The sequence below is a fragment of the Topomyia yanbarensis genome, chromosome 3, assembly GCF_030247195.1.
Source record: "Topomyia yanbarensis strain Yona2022 chromosome 3, ASM3024719v1, whole genome shotgun sequence".
NCBI lineage: Eukaryota > Metazoa > Arthropoda > Insecta > Diptera > Culicidae > Topomyia > Topomyia yanbarensis.
In genome coordinates, this window is record NC_080672.1 from 52,988,811 (window position 1) to 53,001,961 (window position 13,151).

The 13,151-nt window shown below is 36.6% G+C and overlaps 1 protein-coding gene across 1 annotated transcript in view; it reads right to left on the minus strand.

Annotated features, from left to right (window-relative positions):
- The window catches only part of LOC131692390 (T-related protein), a 35,477-nt gene extending 26,186 nt beyond the window's left edge, over positions 1-9,291 (minus strand). Inside the window, exon 1 of the mRNA XM_058979403.1 lies at positions 8,370-9,291. The gene's annotated coding sequence lies outside the window, so the exon portion shown is untranslated. The remainder of the gene's footprint in view (positions 1-8,369) is intronic.
- Positions 9,292-13,151: the final 3,860 nt, after the last annotated feature.

Below are 13,151 nucleotides of genomic sequence, written 5' to 3' on the forward strand. Positions count from 1 at the left end.
CCTCTCATTGCTCTATCCCGGGCAATGAAAAGGCCGACTCATTAGCAAAGGTGGGCGCATTAAATGGTGACATATACGAAAGACCAATCTGCTTCAACGAATTTTTTAGTATTTGTCGTCAGAGGACACTCAACAGTTGGCAAACCTCGTGGAGCAATGGTGAACTTGGACGATGGCTACATTCCATTATCCCAAAGGTATCAACGAAGCCTTGGTTCAGGGGGATGGATGTGGGTCGGGATTTTATTCGTGTAATGTCCCGACTTATGTCCAACCACTACACCTTGGATGCGCATCTGCGGCGTATTGGGCTTGCGGAGAGTAGTCTGTGCGCTTGTGACGAGGGCTATCACGACATCGAGCACGTTGTCTGGGTATGCGCCGGGTACTTGGACGCCAGGTCTCAGTTAAAGGATTCCCTTCGGGCCCGAGGTAGACCACCCAATGTCCCAGTCCGAGATATACTGGCAAATCGTGATTTCCCCTATATGTCCTTTATTTATACTTTCCTAAAAACGACAAATATCCCAATTTAGCCCCTCTCTTTTTATTTCTCGTTTTAGAAGCTTTCTCTTGCCTTGTGGGACCGATCAGCTCCAGACTGCAACTATGTAACCGCCGTCGCACTTACCACTACGGAAACTGAAGCGAGAGCGACTCAAGGTCCGATGACTTTTGAAGGATTCCCCGCGGGTCCGAAGAATACCATCCGCCAATCCGACCTACTAGACTGAGGCGGTAATCTTTCGCTGATCTCCCGTTTGAGCGAAAGTTGCAAGTTTTGCTCTTCTCTCCCGGTCACCATCTACGCTTTCTCTCCCCTGTCCTTGATACAACTGCTTCTACAGCCCCCCTCTGAATATCTTGACCAAGCATAAGTCTCCGCTAAAAAAGTTCAAATTTGTATTCTGTATTCCTAGTTTTAAGATAGTTGTAATTTTACCTCTTTGTTAAAACTATTGTCCCCCATCTTGTAAATAGAATTGTATCCCTAGTCTTAAAACACCTGCGAATTTTCTCATAAATATTTGTTCCCCCTTTTGTGTACCAAACTATATTGTTAGTTTTAAGATAACTGTAAATATTTCCTAAAAATTATTACTATTGAATTCCTTGTTTTAAAATTTTTTCATAAAAAAAATCTTTCGCCCCCTCTCTTGTATATAGAATCTTATTTCTAGTCTTAAGATAGCTGTAAAATTTTTCTTTTTTAAAAAAATATTTCAACATTGTAACCTCCTAGTTTTAAAATATACAAAATGTAAAAACAAAAGAATTTGGCACCGCCAAGCTAACGCATTTGTGCCTATCAAATAAACGAAATGAATAAAAAAAAAAAAATCTCCCATTGCGAAGCAGAGTTCAGCTGACGAGCTATGAAAACCGTTGCCAGCTAATACAACTCGATACACTCAGCATTCGGAAGGACTGCTCTCGAGCCCTGTTCGTCTCGGACTTACTCTCTGCCAGAGTGGATTGTACTACAATTCTAGAACGCCTGAATCTTCAAGCATGCATTCGAACACTGCGTACTAACTCTCTTCTGCGACTACCTTTTAGGAGAACCAACAACGGTCGCCACAGCTCTGTGACCAGGCTGCAGCGAGTCTTCAATAGAGTTACCACAGGTTTCGAATTTCACTCGACTAGAAATATGATTAAAAATAATTTTTTGTTTACCCTTAAGTTTAACTAGGCTAAAAACCACTATTGGGACCAAGGGACCTGTTGGTGTTTATACAACAAATAAATTAACAAATATTTTTTTATTGAACACCCTTTATTACCAAAATCTGACGTTCTTGGAGTACGGTGTAAAATATAATGTGAAAACTAGTTCACAGTGTTGTACGCGGAAAAAAATTGTTCCAAAAATCGACAATAAAGTGTCATGAATTTTGGAACAACAATCATGTCTTTCATAATTATGTTAAATTTCAACGCTTTTATTAGTGAAAACATTTGTTTCTGTTTTGTGAACTTTAGTCCCGGTTTCCGTATGTCATTACCAAATCGATTTTCTGTACGTGAGCTAGTACATTATTCATAAAATCAAAAGTTGACTCGCGATGTTATTCATAGATTTGGGAATATTAGTTCACTAAACCAAAACAGTCTGGACACTTTCTTGTGAACTATCTCACAAAACTCGTGAACTAATTCATGGTTCCTAATATTTTAGGATATATAATAGTCACAACTTTTCATTCGTGGTCGTAAGATAGTTCACGAGATCTTAGAATATTATTCATGTATTCATGAACTGGTTCATGAATCCTTGTATAGTAATCACATCTTACCATTCATGCTTGTGAAATAGTTCACGAAATCATAAAATATTATTCATGCATTCGTAAACTGGTTCATGATTCCTAGTACAATGACCATTCGTGCATGTGAAATGACTCATAAAATCATGAAATATTATTCATGGATTCGTGAACTAGTTCATGAATCGTTGTACATGTCTTAAGATCTATCTCGCGTACTTGTGATATTTGGAAGATATCATTAATAATTTTCAATTTCATGCAATATGGCCATAAAATTTTCACGTGAACTAGTTAAAAAAATTTGAAGTATAGCGAATCAGTCACACTTTCATGTTTCTGTTCATATTGTCACATACTCCGAGTAAAAAAACCGCGATAAGGCGAAGAGACGAAGAGAAAATACGATTATCGTAATAAAACTACTGATATCATGAACATCAAATTCGAAAGTAAGCTCAAGAATAAAATATCAAGAAAACGTGCGAATAAATTCCAAAAATCGTAACTGAGATCCCAAAATCAAAGACTTACTAGTAACAAAGATATCAAAAATTGTGACTAAGATCCTGAAAGCATGAAAATAAATCACTCTACTCGTGATGTGCACAATAACGTGTATGGAAATCACGAAATCGTGACTTTGATCCTAAAATCAAGAACATAAATCACACTGCTCGTAATAAAAATATCAAAAATTGTGACTAAGATCCTGGAATTATGAAATTAAATCACTCAACTTGTGATTTAAGTAGCACGATAACATGAATAGATACCACAAAATTCGTATCTAAGATCCTAAAATCATGATCATAAATCACGTTACTCGTGATTAAAATATCAAAAATCGTGACCAAAATTCTGAAATCATGCACATAAATCACTCTACTCGTGACCAGAATATCACGATAACATGAGTAGAAATTACGATCCTACAAATATGAACATAAATTCATGCTGCCCTCACAGAAAAATCCGATATGAAACTCATGAAAAAATATCACGGTAGCGTGATGAGAATTCACAAAAATCGCGAATAAGCTAATGCAATCATGAACATTCGGCTGTGTATTCCCAAATTATGTATAAATGTATTCCCAAATTATGAACGAGTATCATATCAAAAACTAAACATATCCAGCGAACTACCACATCCTACCAAACATGTGAATGTAACACCATGTACATATTCGGCGCAAACTATTGTTTTGAAACTCAAATTTTGGGTTATTTCATTGCTACACAAACTTTGGGTTACCCGCTCTGTACCCAACGCTTGGGTTATCCGTAACCCAAACTTTGGGTACCCAAAATTTAAGTTCAAAGCTTGTTACCCGAAAGTGAGGAGATGCACTTTGGTCCATGTTGGGTAGGATTCTACCCAAAATTAGGTAACGGCTGGTAAGCGTGTTCACTAATATCACAACAACCAGGGATGCCAGGGAAAATTATGCAATAGTGTACGGTCGTAGTCTAAAAAGTCTGCACCGTCTGCACATAATTGTAAACATCTGCAAGATAGTTCAAACAGAAAAGTAGTGCAATGATATTAAGAATAATTGAAAATCATACCTGAAATTTTCTTTTATAGGCTATATGCTGCGAAATATTGACAGTCTGCAAACTATCTGCAACTTATATGAAAAATCTGCAGTTTTATCGAAATATCAGCAGAGCTGGGATCCTTGTTGCTTTTCCCCACTGGGAATTCATCCAAATGGTGTGTAAATGTGGAGCACCGAGTCATGAGAATGTGGGGTCGAATGAGCATTTCGCAGTTTTTTTGATTTTTTCAATAGTTAGAGGCACCAAATTACCGCGACTAAAGGCAGTATCGATTTGGGGTTGAAAAAGGAAGCATGCCAGCATACAAAATTTTTTGACAAGAAAGGTCTATTCTCTTGGTGAGAAAAAAATATTATGATCTTTATTTTAATTACAGAAAGGTATTGAAATTATTCTCATTTTTATTGAACACCCGTTATTACCAAAATCTGACGTCTTTGGAGTACAGTGTAAAATATAATGTGAGCACTAGTTCAAAGCGCTGAACACGGAAATTGTTCCAAAAATCGTGAGCACTTTAGAATTTTGGAACAATCACGTTTTTACGTTACAAAAATAGGACCATGAAAAAAAAATCATGCCTTTTTTAATTATGTTCAATTTCAACTCTTTTATTAGTGAAAACATTTGTGTCTGTTTTGTGAACTTTAGTCCCGGTTTCCGCTGTCATTACCAAATCGATTATCTATAAGTGAACTAGTATACAACTTAATGAACATTATTCATAAAACCGGGGTGGGCGTAGCGTATTGGTAAATCGACTGCCTTGTACGCAGCGCGCACCTGGGTTCGAGTCCCGACCCCGCACATAGGGTTAGAAATTTTTCATAAGAGATTTTTCTAACCCGAAGAGGCGAATGACCGTAAGGTTAAAACCTCTATAATCGAAATAAAAAAAAGAAAATATTCATAAAACCATAGGTTGACTCACGATGTTATCCATAGATTTGGAAACATTAGTTCACTAAACCAAAACAGTCTGAATACTTTCTCGTGAACTATCTCACAAAACTCATAAACTAATTCATAGTTCCTAAGTTCATGATTAATATAATCACGATTCAATACCCCTGCTCGAGAAATAGTTCACAAAATCATCAAATACTGTTCATGTATTCGTGAACTGGTTCATGATTCCTAGTATAATAGTCACAACTTTCCATTCGTGGTCGTGAGATAGTTCACGAAATCTTAGAATATTATTCATGCATTCGTGAACTGGTTCATGATTCCTAGCAAAATAGTCACGACTGACCATTGATGCATGTGATATGGCTCATAAAATCATGAATTATTATTCATGGATTCGTGGACTAGTTCATGATTCCTTGTACATGTCTTAAGATTTATCCCGCATACTGGTGATATTTTGAAGATATCCTTAATAATTTTCAATTTCATGCAATATGGTTAAAAAAAAATTGCGCGTGATCTAGTCAACAAAATTTGGAGTACAGCGAATCAGTCACACCTTTATGTTCCTGTTCATATTGTCACATTACTCCGAGTAAAAAAACGGCAAGAACTAAAAAATAATAGACAGCGATAAGGCAAAGAGAAATTACGATTATCATAATAAAACTACTGATATCATGAACATGAGCCACATCACATCAAATTCGAAAGTAAGCTCTAGAATATCAAGAAAACGTGCAAATAAATTTCAAAAATCGTGAGTGAGATCCCAAAATCAAAGACACAAATCACACTACTAGTAACAAAGATATCAAAAATTGTGACTAAGATCTTGAAAGCATGAAAATAAATCACTCTACTCGTGATGTGCACAATAACGTGAATAGAAATCACGAAATCGTGACTAATATCCTATAATCAAGAACATAAATTACACTGCTCGTAATAAAAATATCAAAAATTGTGACTAAGATCCTGTAATTATGCAAATAAATCACTCAACTTGTGGCTTAAGTATCACAATGACGTGAATACATACCACAAAGTTCGTGCCTAAGATCCTAGTTACTCGTGATTAAAATACCTAAGTTACTCGTGATTAAAATATCAAAAATCGTGACTAAAATTCTAAAATCATGCACATAAATCACTCTACTTATGACCAGTATATCACGATAACATGAATAGAAATTACGATCGTGCAATTATGAACATAAATCATGCTACCCTGACAGAAAAATCCGATAGGAAAATCATGAAAAAAATATCGCGGTAGCGTGATGTGAATTCACAAAAATCGCGAATAAGCTCATGCAATCATGAACATCGTTCAACATTCGGTTGTGTATTCCCAAATTATGAACAAGTATCATATCAAAAACTAAACATATCCAGCGAACTACCACATCCTACCAAACATGTCAATGTAGCACCATGTACATATTCGGCGGAAACTATATTTTTTTAAACACAAGTAGTTTCATGAATTCCAGGTGTATTAATAATAATTTCAGGAAATTGTGATCTTTTTATTATGAATTAATGAACGGACCACATTTGCGCGTTATTAAAATTAGTTATGGAAGTTGCGTTTGGACTTCGTCTCAACAGAATCCGACACTAACTTAGTGACAGCGTCAATCCGACGCTAGCTTAATCCTGTCACTAAGTTAGTGTCCGTGAGACGAAGTCGGCACTCAAATTCCACAACTAGTTGGTACGTGTTAAGTCTGACCGGACTAAGTTACATATTATTAACTGCAAACAAAGCGAATGTAAAGTTTGAATCGCTGCATTCTATACATTGGCATTCGAAACGAACGTAGATGTGTGTAGATTTGCAATCCCATAATGTGTTTGATATTGATTTCATGTGAACCATTTTTGATAACGGTAGTCATTTACGAGATAATATATTCGTCGATATTATCTGCTAGCAAACTGGTTTCCTGAATCCATTAAAAATATTATTTTTTTTAAATATCGACCGGAGGTACCAGCTTTTGAATAAAGATGTACGAACTACATGACGTCTCCATGAAGGCATTTTCAAAAACTTTAATATAAAGTTTTTTAGACAAAAGCCGCAAAGTGATCTGATATCCTGAAACTACACTAAATTATGAGTCAGATTCATAATAAGTGGGAGGCCTTCTGAAAATTTTCAAGGCATGTAAATATAAATTACTGAAATTAAATATAATTTCTCATTTACAGAAATGATCGAAATAACATGCTTCAACAACACATAAAAATTGAATTTCCATCCGATTTAAATTTTAAGATAACTTCACTCAAACTACACCTCAAACAAAGCAAACTGAAATAAATATTTTTCAATGAACTTTAGAACTAGGGTAGACGAGTCCCATTGATAAAATGGGGATAAATAAAGGCTCGTCTACCCTTCCCCCCACTATTTCGATTGTAACTCGGCTTACAGTTTTTTGGTTGTGATTGGTAGCAGCATGTTTGCTTCGTTATTAAGAAGTTGCAACATAAAACATCTGGTTTGGAAAATGTAAAATACTCGCGTTTGAGCGAAGTGAAAAGTCAAATACAATGTACCCTTATTCATCCTACCATTTGACCTAATGCGTTGAATAGAGAGAGCAGACACTGCTCTAAATAATGTATACAAATGGGTGGGATGAATATAGGTGCTAAGATGAATTAGGGCACAGTAACCCTATTTGAGGTTTTGTCGGACGTCAAGCCGCTGTGCTCCGTGGCATGGCTCTACAGGATTTTAGTAATGGTTACTATTTTTTCTTCATGCTTTTAGAGTAAACAAACTGGTTTCATAAAAGCAGGTAGTTTTCTCGCAGTACTAGTAATTTCTCCTTTTACAACATCCGATGCTTACTACAATTCCCTTAGCCTATTTACAATATTCTAAATATGTGAAATAGTTAATTCAATCTAGTCAAAATTGATATGTTTTATCATATCTTAATAATATTTTAAATTTAAGAAACTACTAAAATGGAATAATTTATTGTTATCCCAAACAGTGACAGTTTAAGCGGAATCCAATCATGCTAAAGGCAATCACTACAGCTCTGTGTATCGTTCTTATAACTGTTTGCACTGAAATGAAAAGTACTAGCTATTACTAATAATTAATTTGCTAGTTTTTGTGATTTTCTCTTAAAAACAAAGAGTTAAGACTTCTTACAAATGTTATTGTCTAGGGACAACATGGCCATAAAAAAGTATTCATGGTGATATAAAAAATTATTTTCGAAAATCTTGATGTGTTTCATAGATATACGCTATCATGTTTCCAATAAATCTGACTATTTATTCGATGCTTCAGTGAAAAGAAAAAGGTGCAAAATAAACAAAGTAATCAAAAAAGTGCCATACAATTAAATTACCTACTTCACAGCATAATAATATCATATACCTCTGAACCTAATGACAACATAGGATGTACAACCAAACGCATCCAGCCCAATCCGGGCGTTCTTCCAACTTTCCCACGCATGTTAGAAACGACAATCCAAATTGTCTCATTCACACCAAAAGTGCGAAACGGTTGTACGAGTTAGTGTTTTCATGATGATTTCAAAGTTCAATAAATTAACTATCCGCGAACACACAAACAATACTCACTGTGACTAACTGTGGGGTAAGCCTATACGCTCCGGCCAGGTGTCGAAGATCACACTTTCCTTCTAACCACACCGAGACTGCTTGCTATACCAGTCAGTGGTCGAAAATCGCCGGGGCTCGATCCGATCGAGCTGTTAATAAATCTTTTGTACAGGAACAGATTATTTATCACAATTATGAGAATTAACTCCTCTTTAAGAACTGTTTGGCACACTTCACTCCAGTAGAAGAAAGGAAATTTTAGGTCGGTGTTTTTTCTACCTTCTGTTCACACTTTCGGTAGCACTTCCGGATTTCAGGTACCGAACTTTGAGAGTCCAGATTTAAGCGCAGATCATTACAAACTCGCACTTCATCATACGCATGCTAGAATCCGCACCACCGTCTTAATTTTTGATGTTATAAATTAATTAACAAACAATAGCTCACTTGCTGGGGCATATGCGGCACTTATCGAACGGCAAACAAATTGCTTCTCGTTAAAACCGTTTACACAAATATGGACAATTTTAATAATAATCTTTATAATAACACTATGAATATACACTAATTAATTAGTATAGGTTTGTCAAATGTTTTATAAATAATCAACATTCAATCACACTTTTCTTCAGCTCTTCGTCTGCACTTCCACAATATTGTGGGTGGGGTTAATGGCACTTGGACAACATCTACTCCTATCGCCAGAGGCCTGCAGCAGAAGCGGTCGGGCGTACGAATGACAAATGAGCACACAATTCACAAAAAAATAAACTATCACCGCTAAAACACTGCATTCAGCTCGCGAGGTGCGACTTGGCATCAAGCTGTGAAAGACTCCGTAAAATTATCTGACCTTACGAAAAAAAAACTATAATAAACTGATCACTTGTGTCTTCACGCAACGCACCACCACGAGCCACGAGTGACGAAGCCGAACAACAACCACTTTTGCGCGATGGCAGACATCAAGTGTCGAAATCTAACAATCATCATCCACTCGATCTTCCAATCTTCTCTGGTTTTTTATTTGATCTTCCATCTCGCAATAAGCTTTTACGCTTCCTGTTCGCCTTTTCGTATCAGTTGACCAACGAAAACCCCACAATCCAAAAGGTAAAACATAGGGCAAAGGAAGGAATGGGTGAGTGAATTATATGTTGCAGTGTGAAAAGGACAACTAGATCTGCCATCGGTTCTGCGTTCCCTGGTAGAGAAGAGGTAGGGATTCCAATGACGGAACACGTTCCTATAATTCGGAATGATATTTTAAGTTTTTTAAATTGGTGAGCTATTTTTACATGGCTTTTCGATAAATTAGAATGGTTTTGATCGATTCATACTCCCACCAAGAGTACTTGCACCAAATTTGAAGCAAATCGGACAAGTCTAGCTACAGGACCACCGTGCTTGAAGTTTGTATGGGATTTATCGACAATATACATAGATAAAATCCACTACCTCGCATTTTTCATCTCTAGATGGCACTTTATGCATGGGTCCTAGCAATACATGGTTGTGGATCAGTACTCGACTTTCACGAAGTACATATTTTTGCGAAATAATGGTTAGATTTAGCTCAATGGTATGTTTAAAAGAATTGTAGTGCATACTACGAGTTATATTTTGGTTAAAAAAATCTAGTTCCACCTGTTGTCGTATAGAGGGCGCCAACACTAACTTTTCATAGAAGAGAGATAGAATATTAAGATGTTCGGAAGAATTATTGCAAAATGCCTATTCTACAACTTTGTGGACCCAATTACTATCTCTCTCCGTTGAAAAGTTAGTGTTGGCGCTCTCTATGTGGTAACATGTGGAACTAAAATAACGAAAACATGACTCGTATTATTTACTATAATTCTTCTGAACATGCTATTGAGCTAAATCTAACCATTATTTCACAAAAATGTTTAGTTCATGCAAAATGAGTACTGATACACAACCATGCACTGCTAGGCCCCATGCAAAACTGACTCAGACATCACGTCGCTAAAAGTTTAATGACTTCTTTTAACAAAGCCGGATTAACTAGCAGTCTTCGACAAAGTTGTAGAGAATTAATTTATCTTTTTTATTTTCACTTACAGTGATAATATAATGCATACAGTGCAACTTAACGGGGAAAATGCGAGCTAGTAGGTTTGCTCCCTGTAAAATGTCGACAACCCCAAACAAACTTCAGGCATGTTGGTTCGGCAGCTAGACTTGTCCGATTTGATTCAAATTTGGAGCTAGTACTCCTGGTGGGATTGGGAATGGGACGATAAGGGTCATTTTTTTCTTGTCACTCTAATGGATACCCTCAGAGTTGTAGTATAAAGCATGACTTTGAATTAAGTTGAGTAATAATACTAACTAACTTTCTAACAGTACACAAAGCTTTCTGAACCACACATCACGTACCTGTTATGGCAACTGTAAAAAATATCAACAAAAACAATACAAAAATGATGAAACATACTCGTAGATCCAAGTTTTTCCATACAACTTAAGTTACTTACTTAAATTTCTATATTTCGTTGCTTCATCTTGATGTTTAGGGTGTTCTTCGCTACCTGGCTTAAAAACGGCGGAAGATCTGCAATTAGTAACTACTTAAATTATTCAGTGGCCTTACGACAATCGGAATCATCTCTTGTTTACAAGCATAAATTCTAAAAAATGGATTAACCAGTAGCCATTTCTGGTATGATTCAGCTATGGTGAGCGTGCATATAAATCTGTTTTGTCGTTATAGTCGAATTCTGTGTCGATAAAACAGGTTTTTTAAACAAACTCACATTAGGCCATCACTAATCTTTTTCAAAAATTATATCACCATCCCCTCCCCCCCCCCCGCTTCAAAATCGCTAAAAAATAAGGGGTGAATAATATTTTTCCTAATCACCAAAAAGAAATAAATTGACACGTTTTATAAAACAGCAACAGCTTTCATAGAGTTTCATCATTGAAAACTATTATGGTAGTTTTGGAAATTACCATGCCACGATTTTTTCTATGTTGACCATACTCGGGTAGATACGACGTCCGAATAAAATCGTTAATCCAGTCTAACATCAAACGAAACGTTTACTGTTCGTGGAAGGAAAGACCCGCCTGTGAAGTTTCAAACAAACATCTCATGGAAAGGCTAATACAGACCGACTTCTGAATCGATTCCATTTTAAAAGCAACAGTCGATAGAGATCGGTTGTTGCATTCGAACATAATTTCGATAAGGAAACAATCTGAATTGAAAATTGAAAGACTCCTGGCGATTTATAAGTAGTTCAATATTCAATATGCATGAGATTTACCGAAAGGTTTTTGACATTTAAAGATTTCATATGAGATCATAGTGTTCATACCGTATTCCCGTAGCCATATGTGCGATTCGTATGATCTTCACCAGATCAAAGTCTACTACTAAACCATCCATTTAGGTCTAAACTTGTAAAAATCGAATAAACCGTTTTTCAAGAAGCTGAAGTAATTTTAATGCTGAAATATTCCAAGAACCAGGAACTTGCGAAATTTTTGCGATGTACGCTGAAATCAAAAGGACTTTGTCTGGCCATCAGCGATCAAGAAGAACTAAACTAAAACTAAATGTAGATCTTACAAACAAATGTGCCATCAGCACTTACCGCAAGGAGAGCCAGGAATCCATTATCAATGTCAATTTTAGTAGCTTTAGAATGACAGGAAAGATGCACTGAAAAGTATGCGAGGATATACCCACAGCGACCATCAAGCGATCTGATACAGTATTGGTAACAGGACACGGTTTGAATAACGTGGGAGATATATAAACGAGTGAAGGTGGAAAACAGCAATCATTCACAAGGACGTATCCGCCGAAGAACTTAAATTTGAGGGCATCCTCTTCAATCTAAATGCCAACGAGTTAACGGTGTGTAATGCGACCATATCGAGAAATCGGAAACCGAGAAACGGTCGCCGGGTGCAATACAACAATGATTGATCTACGTATAGGTTGCCTCCGAGCTTGGAGAAGAATTTGGAGAGCTCGTAATGACATGGCTGCATTGATGAGCTTTGCCACAAAGCCAACGCGAATTCTCGAGGAGGCGCCAACAGAGATGACATGGCAAAGATAAAAGGCCCAGCTGCACCACCTGAAAGGTGCCCGGAGAAGATGGGGGTCACCACCGAAAGGTTTTCCCCGCAACATGAACCAATCTTCGCCGTACAGTGAGGAGAATGATCATGAAGAAGAAGCTCGAATTACCGACAAACAGCTGAACGAGATAACGAAAGCCATGAAAGTGAAGAAGGGTCCAGGACAAGCCCCAAAGATCGGTACTCGGTTAGCACTCATTTTCATATTCTATCATAGTGTGCTTTTGAAATAGGCAATCACCATTACGTGACTATAGCAACAATAACAATACTAAATAAATAATCTAGAAAGTTATTTCCACCAAGTACTTCACGTTTCACTAACGTTAATAATGAATTTACGTGAATACTAATTTTGAACTTTATTTTAGCTGATGCTGTATGAAGTACAACAATACCAAAGGCTGTGGTGTCGCTTTTTTCGGTGAAAATTTCGCACAGAAGGTGCCGGCTTCGAAACCGGTGCTAAAATGGACTCGAGAACTCTATGAATATTTTATTACGTTTGGAACAACCAGTTCCTACAAAATAGACTGATGTGCGGGTACCTCAATTAAAAATTTAATGGATTTTATTTCAAATACGGCCTGAATGACGAGTTGAAAGTGAATGCTGTACTTTTGCTTTTGGCATCGGTTGTATGTACTAAGATTTTGGCATTCATATTATAATAAGCGA